The sequence below is a fragment of the Lithobates pipiens genome, unplaced genomic scaffold (genome assembly GCF_037356315.1).
Source record: "Lithobates pipiens isolate NorthernLeopardFrog02 unplaced genomic scaffold, aLitPip1_a1.2 Scaffold_22, whole genome shotgun sequence".
Lineage (NCBI taxonomy): Eukaryota > Metazoa > Chordata > Amphibia > Anura > Ranidae > Lithobates > Lithobates pipiens.
The window spans coordinates 52,790,399-52,806,004 of NW_027507784.1; the positions used below are offsets into that span (position 1 = coordinate 52,790,399).

The following is a 15,606-nucleotide window of genomic DNA, read 5'->3' on the forward strand; positions in this document are numbered from 1 at the left end:
TCCCAAATGTTTCATACTTTTTATTATGCCTGCTTTTATAGCATTTCCACAGAATAGAAATAGGGTGCAGAATTGAACCAGTGGACCAGGCCAGCAGTAGTTATACCACTGACAGGTGTTGAAGCAAATGACCCCTATTTTTATTGTATTTTTTAATTCCTCCCAAATCATCAGTGTTAACACAACATAATATGAGATAGATAATACAGTTAACCACTTTAAGACCAGGCCTTTTTCGAACATTTGTTGCTTAGTGGTAAACTCGCTCTCTAACTATTGCCATAGTGGTTATTTATAAAGATTTATATACCTCCTGCATGTATCCTTACATGTCAAATGTCTCCCCTCTGTGTGTTATGAGACCTGAAAAACTGCAGATTCTGTGGGTGGGAGCTCAGTGGGTGGATTTGTGATGTCAGTGGACTCCTGCCCACCTCTACACTCCCCTTGTCAACATGCATTTTCTCCTGTGTATTTCTTACACTGAAATTCTGCTATGATCACTAACATCCAGTCAAAACCCAGGAAAGTCACTGCATGACTTTAGCATGCCCAATCATGCTGAGCTGTGGAGCAGCAAATTCTGGGAGAGCTGGAGAAGAAAGGAGGAGGGGATCTGAAGTACACAGAAGGCCTCTCAGGCTCGGGCATGAGATGAGATATGTAAATCACCTGTCACTCACAGCAAGGGGGAAGAACTGACTATTTCTTAGTGGAAAAATAACAAAGATACACAAGTAAAGCAGATAGCCCCAAGATCAATCATCTCGTATCCATTTGATAATTGAATGTCATCGTGTAAAAGAATAATAAAAATGTCTCACAGCAGATCATTAATTTTGGACTCACACTCACTTTCTATCACAGGGGTGTCTTCCTCACTAGAGCTGTGTGGTTCTTCTGCTGCTGTGGTTTGTTTAAATGCTGCCTCCATATTACTCCTATTGTGTGTTTTAACTCTTAAGATGTTCTGCTTTGGTATGTCCCACTCGTGCAAGCATTTGTCAACCGTGATTAATATTAATATATATTTTGCATATTGACTGGGAGTATAAATGATTACCGTATATACTCGAGTATAAGCCGAGATTTTCAGCCTCTTTTTTGAGGCTGAAAGTGCCCCCCTCGGCTTATACTCGAGTCATCGCTGTCTGCCCGCTCGATCAGCGTGTCGAGCAGACAGACAGCGGCCATTCTAGAATTCAAAAGCCGCGCCTCCGGCTCCGCCTTCGCCTGTGATAGGCGGAACACTGAATTTCCCAGCAGCCTGTGTTCCGCCTATCACGGGCATCGTCTCATCCTCGTACTACGGACGAGGATGAGACGATGCCCGTGATAGGCGGAACACAGGCTGCTGGGAAATTGAGTGTTCCGCCTATCACAGACATCCGATAGGCGGAACAGCAGTCAGTGGGAAATTGAGTGTTCCGCCTATCACCGACGGAGGCGCGGCTTTTGAATCCTAGAATGGCCGCCGACGAAGAGCTGAAGGACGGAGGCTCGGCTCGGGACGGGACGGGCCGGGCCGGGCCGGGCCGGGCCGGGACGGGACGGGACGCAGGCTGGACGGGACGCAGGCTGGACGGGACGCAGGCTGGACGGGACGCAGGCAGGCTGGACACAGGTAGGCTGCACGGACACACACACACACACACACACACACACACGGATGCATGGACACACACACACACACACACACGGATGCATGGACACACACACAGGGATGGATGGACCCACAGGGATGGACGGACACACAGGGATGGACAGGCATGTCTCACCCTCGGCTTATACACGAGTCAATAATTTTTTCCAGTTTTTTGGGGGTAAATTGGGGGCCTCGGCTTATATTCGGGTCGGCCTATACTCGAGTATATACGGTATATATTTTTTCCTGCACTCACAATATTTCACACACTGCACAGAGGGTAACATTTGAGGCCAAATTGCACTGATAGATCCTTTCCTCCATACCAACACCAATCACAATAACATACACCTGCTGCTTTTTTGCACCTAACGAGTGACTACCGATGATACTTCCCATACGCATGAGTTCCCTATATCCATGACTAAGCTCTGGGGGGGGGAGTGAAACGCATTGGCGGCATGGCCTGGTCAGCTGGTCAGAGTATATATATATATATATATATATATATATATATATATATATATATATATATAATGTTACACTATATTTGCGCAGCGCTCTTTCAAACACAATTTTTGGGGAAAAACTACACTTTAATGAATGAGAAAAAAAAAGTAACGTTAGCCCTATTTTTTTGTAAAATGTGAAAGATGATGTTATGCCAAGTAAATAGATACCCAACATGTCATGCTTTAAAATTGTACACACTTGTGGAATGGCGACAAAAATCTCCATAGGCCATACTTAAATTTTTTTTACAGGTTACCTGTTTAGAGTTACAGAGGAGGTCTTGTATTAAAATTATTGCTCTCATTCTAATGATCACAGTGATACCTCACATGTGAAGCTTGAACACGTTTACATATGAGTGCGTGACTTACTTATGTGTTTGTTTCTGTGCGTGAGCTTGGAGAGATGGGGTGCTTTCATTTTTTTTTTCTTATTTATTTGACTTTTTTTTTACACTGTCCCTTTAAGAATAATATTTTAACACTTTTATTCCTATTACAAGGAATGTAAACATCCCTTGTAACAGAAATAATCATGACAAGTCCACTTTATTGAGAGATCTGGGGTCAAAAAGACCCCAAATCTCTCATTTACCTTTAAAAGCAAAAAATAAAAAATAAATCATCCCTTTAAGACCGAGAGGCGGTAGTGACTCGGCTTCCTGCCCAGCCACCAATTGGACCGAATCGCTTTCATGGCTTTGTTAAACCTGAAAGACACTGGGAAGTGGCAAGGGGCACTTCTCCCATTGCCTATAAGTCCCCTTTAACACTTGTGTGACTTTTCCTGTGACTTTGGGCATCAGAGTCGCATCATAAGTTGTACCCCATGATTCCCAATGATAACCATTCATTTCTGTGCGACTTCAAGTCTCACTGACTTCAAAGTAGTCTCTGTACTACTTTGGTCCGACTCTGATGCAAGTTGAGGTCCATAGAGCTCAAGTTTACACAGGCATTCTCTGAAATCGTGTCAAAATCGTGGCCGCAAAATCATTGCAAAATTGTGTGACTTTCAAGTTGCAGCAGTGGGAAAATGGCCTAAAGTGATCTCCTGGCCATAGCTACTTTCATATGAAAGCTCGCCACTAGCTGTAAATAAAGATACAGGGGTTAAGGCATAGCCCCACTATTAACGTCAAAGTAATGATGTATATTTAAAGTTAGTTGTTTGGCAGTTAGACATTAAAAGGGATATATAGAACACATGATACCTATAAAAATACCCTGCAAAAGACAATCTTTATATTTGCCATCCCTGGAACATTTTCCCTCTTGCAGAGCAAAGCCACTAGTAGAATTATTACGGTACATCCAACACACGTTCCCCTTGTGTTTCAGATGCCTGCATCCCTTGCTTTGCACTGGGACTCCATCCAATGGCCCCTGCATCATTTAGAGACACACTAGTGATGTTTGGACCAGCAGACAGATTTATAAAATTAGAAAATCAGATCAGATTTCTGTCTGGTAAACAAATTGCTGTTTGAAAGTCCATGGGGGTATAGGCTTACCGGACCCTGAGCTTTATTACAAAGCTGTTATTTTTTTTCTCGGATTCTAGATTGGTTCCATCATTTTCGTAATAAACAACAGGTTCTACTAGAAATAGATTGTTCTCCAATACATCCTAAAGCAGCTCTCTGGCTTTTATTAAAATACATTGGATCACGTTCCTCTTGGCTCTGGGTTACATATACAGTATTGTTTTAAATTGCTGGCATCGACATCTGCAATCCTTTTCCTTATCGTCCGTGCGCAGTACCCTTACGCCGTTATTAGAAAATCCTTTTTTCCCTACTGACCTTCATTCAAAGACTTTTTTAAGCTGGAATAAATCCATTTGGCTGCAAAATAAGACATGTTCTTTCGTCCAATGTTTTTTTCTCATTTCCACAATTTCAAGAGATACATGATAAAATGAGAGTTTTTTTTGTTTCTGTTTCTGCAAGTGCAGAGTTTTTATTACTCTCTGTCACCAAAAACTGCCATATACCGATCACTTGCAACCTTTGAACAGCTTTGTGTCTCTCCTGTGTCTTCGGCTCATACTATATCTAAGATTTATGTTTTCATATCTAATTCTGATTCCTTTGGCCTACCTTCTTATACGGATAACTGAATGCTTGAACTTAATTTCTGCTTAAGAATGGGGACACACTTTTATTAATACCATTACCCATACATTTTCTTTGGCATGTGCCGCTCAAGGGCATAATTTTAGATTATTTTCAAGATGGTATTGCACTCCAGTTAGTATCCACTGTATTTTCCTATCCTAGTCAAATATCTGCTAGTGCTATCATACTCCCATGAGCGCCCTTCTTCATATATGGTGGGCATGTCCCTCCATTCACAAGCTATTGCAATCTGTAATCCACCTTTATAATGTAACCGAAGAATTGATCTTTAATTCCCCAGAAGTGGTGCTTTTACACCAATCCCTATTGCAAGTTAAAAAATCTCTCCTATGGTTTTTTTTTACCTCTTAGGTTAGACAACTGATACCTAGAAACTAGAAGTGTTCTATTACACTTTTGTGCCTTGAATGGCTAGAGACCCTCTTAATATTATCAGGCATATGGAGGAACTGGTAGCTGAAAAAAAAAAGGAGCCTATGAGAAGTTTAAAGGGGTATGGCTGACCTGGATATTGTTTAATGATTTATGCTGATGCTGATGTTTATTGACTACTTTTATATTTTTGGGATTTTTTTTTATATCATAGGGATTTTTTTCACCTATACAGTACAGTTTTTGCTAATGTCATTAATAATCCTGTATTGATCCTTGTTACGTCTACACCTCTTCAATTTTCAGATTAGTAGAATGTACCTATCTATAAATAAATTATTGTTTTATTGTTATAATTGTTTATTTCAAAATAGTGTATATATTGACTGTAACCAGTCTACTTTTCTTAGGAGACAAGGTGGACTATGTTTGTGTTTATTTGTAATGTTTTTCTGATAGTTAATAAACATCTATAAAAAAAAAAAAAAAATACCAATATTTACTGTCAACTATCTTCGTACTATCTGTGAAGGTTCTCATTTATCCAGGTCATGGTATATCTAGTATTAGTTAGTCACGTTCAGCTGGACTTGTTCTGTAATATTGAAGACATTTCGGGGGACTTGGACATCAAGGCCTACATTCAACCCACTAATAGAGACCAGTATCTGTTAATGACTCCCTCCTAGTGGCTACTAGGGATGAGCTTTGTGTTCGAGTCGAACATACGTTCGACTCGAACATCGGCTGTTCGCCCGTTCGGCGAATTCCAAACATTATGGGCCGTTCGCGCCAAATTCGTGTGGCGCTCACGGCCCACAATACACTGCGTCATCGCAGTGCATTGCTGGCTCATGATTGGCCAAGCATGCACTGTGACCCCGCATGCTTGGCCAATCACAGCGCCAGCAGCGAAGAGAGCCATGATTGGCCACAGGCAGGACGCCTGTGGCCAATCATAGCTCAGGCTGTGTAGTACACGCCCCACACTATATAAGGCCGCCAGCGCGGCGGCCTTGTGTAGTGTGTTGGCATCTGAAGCAGTTAGTGGGTGTTCTGTGTACCTTCAACACAGTATACACCGATCGTTATCGGCCGATTTTCGATCTTGCTCTTCTGTAGTGGTTGTTGTCTGCTTGCCCTGACCGCAGTATACACCGCTATATTCACCTCACCTATATAGCTAGTGATCTATCTTTTATAATAGAGCTTGCAGTCAGTAGTGTTAGGAGCTTGTGCGTGCTGTCTGCATGCTCTGTACCCTGTACACACCGCTATATCCACCTACATAGCTCTTCTCTATTTCTCTAATATGCAGGGCTTAGTGGGTGTTGTGTGACTCCATTACAGTATACCCCTTTATCTCTGGTGTTCTATAATAAAGGCATCTGCAGGAGTTAGTGGGTGTTGTGTGCCTCCAGTACAATATACACTACCCAACTGCTGTTTTACCCAACTCCCTTCAGGCCATTACCATGTCTGGAAGGCCAGCAAGGAGAGGCAGACAGGCGCGAGCCGATAAAAGAGGGCAAGCAGGCTCTGTGTCTAGAGACAACAGTGCTGGTCGTGGACGCGGTGCATTGTCATCAGCACGTGGCCATGGGACACGCTTGTCCTTCTTTTCGGCAGCTGGACATGTTGAACCGCAACATGCCAATGACTTGGTAGAGTGGATGACCAAGCCCTCTTCATCCTCCTCATCCTCTCTCACCCAGTCTCAGGGTACTAGCAAAGCAGCTGCCAACGCATCGTCTTCCCTCGTCTCAATGTCATCATCAGTGACTCCTTCCCTAGACCCACCACGTCCTCCTGAGGAGTCTCCTGAACTCTTTGAGCACAGTGTTGGGTACATGCTCCAGGAGGATGCCCAGTGTTTTGTAGCCTCTGATGATGACACTCAGCTAGAGGAAGGCAGTAGCGTGAATGCAGAGAGAGGGGATGCTCAAGAAGGACAGCAATCTGGCATGTTCCACAAGCTGCAGCATATTGCCAGGTTTGCTACAGCGATGAAGAGGGAGGGGATGATGAGGGCACTGACTCCACGTGGGTGCCTGGTAGGAGAGAGGAGGAGGAGGAGGAAGCACATGTCCAACGAGGCAGGATGCCCTCCGGGGGCCAGCTTAGGGGCAGCACACCGACTGAATCACACCGCAGAGCTCCGCCTGTGCAGGGCGCTGCCTCTGCGCATTATTCTAAAAGTTCTTTGGTGTGGGCCTTTTTTGAGACGAGTGCATCAGATCGCACCGCTGCTATTTGCAACATATGTCTCAAGCGTATCTCGCGTGGCCAAAACATCAGCCGCTTGGGCACCACATGCTTGACCAGACATATGTTGACCTGCCATGCAGCTCGTTGGCAAGCGTACCTCAAAGACCCACACCAAAGAACAAAGCGGACCTCTCCTTGCTCCTCATCAGCTGGCATCTCCAACCCCACTAGACCTTCAGTCCTCTCTGAAACCTGCTCTGAGAGGAATGAAGGTGTAGAATTAGGTGTGTCACAGCCAAGTGCTTCCGGGCACTCTGCTAGCAGTACACCCACGTCCGATTATAGCAGGAAAATGTCCCTGCCCCAGCTGCTGGACCGGAAAAAGAAGTTCACTCCCAGCCATCCACATGCTCAGCGGTTGAATGCTAGCTTGGCTAAATTGCTAGCACTTCAACTGCTGCCTTTTCAGTTGGTAGACTCGGCCCCCTTCCGTGAGTTTGTACAATGTGCGGTTCCTCAGTGGCAGGTCCCCAAACGCCACTTTTTCTCACGGAAGGCGATTCCGGCTCTCTACCGGCATGTGGAAGGCAATGTCCTTGCCTCGCTGGACAGGGCGGTCAGCGGTAAGGTGCATATTACCGCTGACTCATGTTCCAGCAGGCATGGACAGGGACGTTACCTGTCTTTCATGGCCCATTGGGTCACTCTTCTGGCAGCTGGGAAGGATGCAGGACAAGGTGCAGTAGTGTTGGAGGTTGTTCCGCCACCACGCCTTCAAAATGCTACTATTGGTTGTGACACACCTCTCTCCTCCACCCCCTCCTCTTCTTCTTCCTCCATGGCCTCTTCCAGTACTCTGTCCTCAGAACCAGCGGTGCTCCGTAGGCGTTCCAGGGGCTACGCAAGTACGCAGGCAAAACGATGCCATGCCGTTTGTTTGGGGGACAGGAGCCACACTGGGGCAGATGTTTTGTCAGCTCTGCAGGCGCAGGCCGAGAGGTGGTTGACGCCACGCCAGCTTAAGCCAGGAATGGTGGTTTGCGACAATGGCACCAACCTCCTCTCCGCCCTCCGACAGGGACAACTGACCCATGTGCCCTGTGTAGCTCACGTCCTTAACCTGGTGGTGCAGCGGTTCTTGGGCAGGTACCCCGGCTTACAGGATGTCCTGAAGCAGGCCAGGAAAGTCTGTGTGCATTTCCGCCGATCATTTAATGCCTGTGCTCAGCTGGCTGAGCTCTAAAAGGAGTTGAACCTGCCCAAGAACCGCGTTATATGTGACATGCCCACCAGGTGGAACTCAACGTTGGCCATGCTGCAGCGGCTGCACACGCAGCAGAGGGCCATCAATGAGTACCTGTGCGACTACGGCACCAGGACAGGGTCAGGGGAGCTTGGTTTTTTCTCACCACGCCAGTGGGGCATGATCAGGGATGCATGCACTGTCCTGTCCCCGTTTGAGGAGGCCACAAGGATGGTGAGCAGTGACAGTGCATGCATCAGTGACACTGTACCTCTTGTCCACCTCTTGGAGCATACGCTGCGTGGAATAATGGACAGGGCACTTGAGGCAGAACAGAGGCAGGAAGAGGAGGACTTCCTTGCCTCTCAAGGCCCCCTTTATCCAGACAGTGTTCCTGCTGTGCCACCCATCACACAGGAAGAGGATGAGGAGGAGGAAGAGGAGGAGGAGGATGATTGTGTCAGTATGGAGGTGGAGACTGGCACTCAGCATCAGCAGCAGCAGCAGAAGCAGTCTTGTAGGGATGATTTACAGTCCCAAGAAACACGTGGAGTTGTACGTGGCTGGGAGGAGGTAGCTGCGGATCATGTTGTCCTTAGTGACCCAGAGGACTCCGGACCGAATGCCTCAGCTAACCTACGCTGCATGGCCTCCATGATCCTGCAAAGCCTGCGGAAGGATCCTCGTATTCTTCGGATCAAGGAGAGGGACCATTACTGGCTGGCCACTCTCCTTGATCCATGGTACAAGGGTAAGGTTGCTGACCTTATCTTGCCATCGCAGAGGGAGCAGAGGATGAGACATCTCCGGAAGGCCTTGCAGAAAGGTCTGTGCAACGCGTTCCCAGAGACTGGGAGGTTACAAACTCCTGGTCCTGGACAACGTGTTGCTGAGGCATCTGTCAGAAGGAGCGGTGGAGAAGGTGGCCGTCTGACTGATGCTTTCAGACAATTTTTTAGCCCGCAACCCCAAGGTATGATCGGTTCCAGCAACCATCGCCAGCGTCTGATTTACATGGTGCAGGAATACCTAGGAGCAAGGTCAGACTTAGACACCTTTCCCACCGAAAATCCTCTGGCTTACTGGGTCTTGAAGATGGATCACTGGCCAGAGCTTGCACAGTATGCAATTGAGCTACTGGCCTGTCCTGCATCCAGCGTTCTTTCGGAACGCACCTTCAGTGCTGCTGGTGGCTTTGTTACCGATCACAGGGTGCGTCTGTCCACCTAATCAGTTGATCGACTGACCTTCATCAAGATGAATCAGTCTTGGATCACCCACAGCTACCAAGCACCTGAAGCTGATGTAACCGAATAATTTTTTTTAAAATATCACATCCCTTCAAGACTGCCTATGCTGATGCTGATTGACTGTCCTGTTATGTTGATTGTCTATCCTCTTCCTCCTCCGCTGATATGTTGGAAGAACATTTTTGGTTCTGGGTGATGCCATCAGCCCAATTTTTCTGCCCCTGTTTAACAGGGGCGTTTAAGTACAATTTTTGATGCAATGCTCTGCAGCAGGGCTAATTCCTGCAATAAAACTAGAGTATATGGGAGAGGTTGCAGTGTGGTGGCACGAGCACCAGTGCCTAAGGCCCAATTTTTCTGCCCCTGTTTAACAGGGGCGTTTAAGTACAATTTTTGATGCAATGCTTTGCAGCAGGGCTAATTCCTGCAATAAAACTAGAGTATATGGCAGAGGTTGCAGTGTGGTGGCACCAGCACCAGTGCCTAAGGCCCAATTTTTCTGCCCCTGTTTAACAGGGGCGTTCAATTACAATTTTTGATGCAATGCTTTGCAGCAGGGCTAATTCCTGCAATAAAACTAGAGTATATGGGAGAGGTTGCAGTGTCGTGGTACCAGTGCCTAAGGCCCAATTTTTCTGCCCCTGTTTAACAGGGACATGTAATTACAATTCTTGATATAATATTTCACAGGAGGGCCCGTTCCTGTGCCCACCCAGAGTAACTGTGAGGACTTATAGTGTTGTGGCACCAGCACCACAACCACCAAAGGTCAATTTTTCTACCACTGTTCAACAATGGCATGTAATTACAATTCTTGATATAATCGTTCACAGCAGGGCGCTCCAGCGACCACCAAGAGTCACTTTGAGGGCTTACAATGTTGTGGCAAAACCAACACCTTGTTCCGCCATTTCTGCAGAGCATATAGGGCAGGCCCCTACTTTCAAACATCCAACTTACAAACATCTCCTACTTGCAAACGGAAGGAGACAACAGCAAGTGAGATGAAAAAAGATGGACGACAAAACAAATTATACAGGGGTGATAACCCTTCCCTATGTTTTCCAAAAAGCTTAAAAATAGTTTTCCTGACAGACTCCATGGCAGCCTACGTGTGGGTTTAGTCCCGCCTCCATTACCCTATAGGACGACACTCCCATAAATCTTTGCTCCCTGCCACAGGCCGTGTTCTTTTTTTGTCCTCCTCCATAGGACTTAACATGTGTCTTTTTACCCTGAAGACTTACTTTTTTCTACGTTACGGACCGGCCGTGCGACTTGGAAGTCGCAGATTTCCGATAAGCTCTAGCTACTAGCGGAGTATGGAAAAGGGGCATGTGGAAGAGGCGCTGAAGAGGTGTATGCCTAGTCACTGACAGGTGAAACCGCGTTTGAGTCATGAACCTTGCTACTAGCAGGTGACTGTTCGCCCCCAACGTCCCCCCCTCCTCCTCCTCTTGAAGTCCGGCGTGTGTGGGGACCTACCTCGGCTGGTGTCCGTCTTCTGGAGTGGTGAGCCGTTTTCTTTCCATGGCAGCCTGTATTTGTTTGTTGTTGCTTTCCTTTGCAGGTTTGCAGTGTCCCTTCGTTTCCCCCATACAGCGCCGTGCGGTGTATCTGGCTGTTTGGGCGGCTGGTTTCCGTGCGTTCCAGCTGCCCAGTTACTTCCTTGTTTCGCCGCTCGGTCGTTCTGCGCATGCGCGAGACCGGAGCGAAGACGAGGCTTGGTTCGCGCATGCGCGATGCGGGCTTCGCGCATGCGCACTAGCGTTTTAGTGACGAAAATCGTGACGTCACTTTGGCGGCGAATTTAAAAACAGAAAACAGCTGGTAGTATGCCTGGGATGTTTTGTAAGCCTGCAACATCATTCCTGAGCTCTGTTTCTTCAGTGTTAAGGTATATGTCTTTATGGGATCAGTTTTTCCTCTGCCTCCTTAGCTGTTTTTTCTGTGTTTAAATTAGGCTGTTTCTTTCTCCAGCCCTATGGATCCTGGGGATGCCTCACCGCCTGCTAGTGGCCAGCCCTCTCGGAGAAGGTACTTCTTTTGGGGTTACCTACCGGGGGGGGGGGGGGGGGGGAAGCAGTGGAACATTAGGGAATGTTCCGCTAACGCTGCTGGTTTGTTCTACAGCCCTTCTAGGTCTACTCAACGACGAAGTTCTCACCGAGGAAGTGACTCGTCTAAGTCCCACCGCCGGCATTCCTCTTCCAGGTCCAGACGACATGATTCTCCTGCGAGAACCAGTCTCCGTAGCCGGGAATCTTCCCGCCCTTCATCAGCTCACCCAAGTCACGTAGCTGAAGGTGTATGCTGGGGGTGCAAGACGCAGGTTCCTGCTGACAAGTCCCTTTGTGATGCCTGTTATATCAAAGCGACGGGTGAAAGGAGTGACTCTGACCAACAGCTAAGGTCTATGGTGGAAAGATTGGTTAAGGACAGTCTTAAGAAGTTTGAAGCCCCCCAGTTGTCTCCCATAGAGTCTCCAAGGTCTCCAGGGAGGGATGCTCAGGCCCAGGACACTTGGGATTCCTCGCTGCCTAGCCATCCATCTGCTGTCCTTTCAGAGAGTGAATCTGAAGAGGAAGAGTCTGGTTCAGGTTTTGACTTTGCCCTGCTCCCTCCCTTGGTCAAAGCCATTAAGGAAACACTGAGCTGGGAAGAGCCGGTAGTGGCCCCGGCAAAACAAAGAAAATTTTTCAAACAATTGAAGAAAGAGCGTATTAGCTTCCCCTTCCTCTCAGAACTGGGAGAAGTGATTTCAGATGAGTGGAGCAAGGTAGAGAAAAAGAATTCTCTTCTATCTAAAATTCAGAGACTTTATCCCTTCAAGGAAGAAGAAGTTAAGAATTTGGAGTCTCCTCCTCTAGTGGACGCAGCAGTAATGCGATTGGGCAGACATGTTACCCTTCCCCTGGAAGACACAGTCTCTTTTAAGGACGCTTTGGATAGAAGAATTGATTCTGACCTAAAGCGGATCTACCTTACGGCCGGGATGGCCTGCAAGCCGGCCTTGGCTGTAGCGGCTCTGTCTAGAGCAATGGAAGTTTGGTCCAATAATGTTGACGATTCACTCAGAAATGTTTCTGAAGATCTGGCCAGGAGTTCTCCCATTCAGGAATTGAGACTAGCTTCAGCTTTCCTGGGAGAGGCCTCGATCGACATTATCCGTCTGGTGGCTCGAGTTATGCTCTCCTCTGTAACTGCCAAGCGTGCCCTTTGGCTCCGTCCTTGGTTAGCCGATCCCGCTTCTAAGCAGGTTTGGTGCCGTATTCCTTTTGATGGTTCTTCCCTTTTTGGCAATAAGCTGGATAGTGCCATAACTCGAGCCACTGGAGGTAAGTCGGGGTTCCTTCCTCAGGATAGACGCCTGCAGGGTCAAAGAAGATCGTTCCCTAGGAAGCAGGTTCAAGATCGTGCTAGGGAGGCGCGCACTTACAGGCCTGGACGAGAATTTTCTAGATCTTGGAGGTCCAGACAGACATCTCTCAAGAAGTCTGCGAAAGGCAGTTCAATGGGGGAAAAGGAGCCGACTAAGTCCTTTTGAGATCAAGCCCGTCCAGGCGGTTCGGGTAGGAGCACGTTTGTTCCACTTTCGACACGTTTGGGCGGCCTTGATCCAGGATTTTTGGACCGTCAAGACGGTTTCTTCCGGACACACGTGGACATTCAGCAGTGTACCCAAACTCAAGTTTGTTCCCACATCCATTCCAAAGTCAGAAGAAAAAAGGCAAATTCTTCTAGCTTACATAAAATCTTTGTTGGATCAAGGCGCCGCTATTCCTGTTCCAGATGTCCAACGTGGCAGGGGAATGTATTCACCTCTTTTCCTGGTCCAGAAGAAGAACGGTACTTGGAGACCCGTAATAGACCTAACGCGTCTAAATCGCTACATAAAAAAGGAGAAGTTCAAAATGGAAACGCTGTCCACGATCCAACAATCAGTGCAGCCAGGGGACTGGCTTGTCTCAATAGACCTCAAAGACGCCTATTTTCACGTCCCAGTGGCTGCAGAGTTCCAACAGTTTCTCCGTTTTTCCATTGGCCAGTTCCATTTACAGTTTACTTGCCTTCCTTTCGGTCTGTCAACCTCTCCTCGCACTTTCTCGAAAGTCCTTCTGGCAGTCGTAGCCTTGTTGAGAATCAGAAAGATCCGGATTCATCATTATCTAGACGATCTGCTTCTTCTCGCTCAGGACAAGGATTGTCTCTTGAGCCACAGGGATTAAGTCATCGCAACCCTCAAAGAATTCGGTTGGCTCCTGAATTTAGAGAAGAGCCAGTTGGTTCCTACGCAGTCTCTCGTGTTCCTCGGTGCCCTGTTCAACACAGCAAGAGGTACCATCTCTCTGCCCGAGGAGAAAATTGCAGTAATACGAGACAGGATCCACCTAGCTCTCTCCTCTTCTCGTCTCAGTGCTCTTCATTGCCTAAAGATCATAGGCACCATGGTGTCTACTATACCCATGGTGAAGTGGGCACAATGGAGGATGCGCCCCTTTCAGGTGGGGTTTCTCCATCAATGGTCGGGAGAAAAGGCTCAGTCCATCGTAGTTACTCAGACCATGAGAGGTTCCCTCCTTTGGTGGCTTCGTCGGGAGAATCTACTGAATTGTCACTCTCTTCTGCCAATCAAATGGATCTCAGTAACATCAGATGCCAGCAACAAAGGCTGGGGGGCACATTGTCTTTCGGAAGTGGCCCAGGGCGTTTGGGACTTTCCCTCTCGGGGAATAGTGTCGAATGTGTTGGAAATACGAGCAGCCTTCCTAGCGCTGTTGGCGTTTCCACATCTATTAGTGGGTGCATCCGTAGTCCTCAGGCTGGACAATACGACTGCGGTCGCATACGTGAGGAAGCAAGGGGGCACCAGAAGTCGGTCTTTGCTGAAGGAAGTGGAGCCAATAATGCATTGGGCTCAGAGGAACCTGTCCAACCTAATAGCAGCCTATGTACCCGGAGTCCTCAATGTCCAGGCGGACTTTCTATCACGAGTCCAGTTGGACAACAACGAATGGACCCTTCACGAAGAGGTGTTTCAGTGGGTTCTATCCCTGGGGATGTCTCCAGAAGTGGACCTTTTTGCCTCTCGTTTCAACAAGAAGCTAACAAAGTTCTATTCGAGGTTCAAGGATCCGCAGGCCTACGGGATAGATGCCCTAACAGAGCAGTGGCGATTCCACAAGGCTTATGCCTTTCCCCCAACGCCAATCATCTTCCAATTCCTGAAGAGACTCAGATGGGAAGGAGTGGAAGTATTGGCAATAATTCCGTATTGGCCCAACAGGCCCTGGTTTCCTCTCCTATCCCTCCTCAGCTTTCGGGACCCGGTTCCTCTTCCGTCCAGACGGGACCTTCTCTCCCAAGGGTCGGTTCTCCATCCATGTCCGGCTCAGCTCCGGTTGAAGGTCTGGTTCTTGAGAGGGGAAGGCTGGAAGCTCTAGGGTGTCCTAAGGAAGCCATTCCTACTCTCCTAAGTGCAAGGAGAAGAAGCACTAATAAGGTGTATGAACGAATCTGGGCCAAGTTTGTTTATTATGTGTCCTCCAGAACCAGTTCCTATGTTTCACCCACGGTTCAAGATGTGTTGGGGTTCCTGCAATCTGGCTTGGACTTACCTTTATCAGTTAGCTCCCTTCGGGTTCAAGTTTCAGCTATTTCCGCTTTTACAGGGGTTCAGTGGGCCAGCCACGCCCTCATTCAGCAGTTTTTCAAGGGTGCAGTAAGATTGAGACCCCAAAGGAAACCCAGATTCCCCAAATGGGATCTTCCTCTAGTCCTGGACTTCTTTTCTCTGCTCAGTACGGATCTCTCCATCCGAGAACTTACCTTGAAAACCGCGTTCCTGGTGGCGGTCACCTCAGCGAAACGAGTTTCGGAAATCCAAGCTCTGGGAGCCAAGGAGCCTTTTCTAACCTTTTTTCCGGATAGAGTGGTCCTAGTTCCAATGTTAGGGTCAAACCCTAAGGTCACTTCAGTCTTTCATAATAATCAAGAAATCTCTCTACCCTTATTCAGATCCTCGGATTCCTCAGATATTCATCCTCTTGACGTTGGAAGCTCTTTAAAGCTCTACTTGGAAGCTACAGCTCCGTTCCGGCAGTCGGACTTCCTGTTCGTTCTGTTCTGTGGTAAGAACAAGAGCACTAGAGCATCAGTCAGGGCAATCGCAGCATGGATAGTTCAAGCAATCCAGTGGGCATACAGAGATAAGGGCTTGGCTCCTCCTCAGGCG

General features: G+C 47.6%; 1 protein-coding gene across 5 annotated transcripts in view; it reads right to left on the reverse strand.

Annotated features, from left to right (window-relative positions):
• The window catches only part of SLC4A10 (solute carrier family 4 member 10), a 381,585-nt gene that overhangs the window by 40,919 nt on the left and 325,060 nt on the right, over positions 1-15,606 (reverse strand). The gene's annotated exons all lie outside the window — the stretch shown is intronic.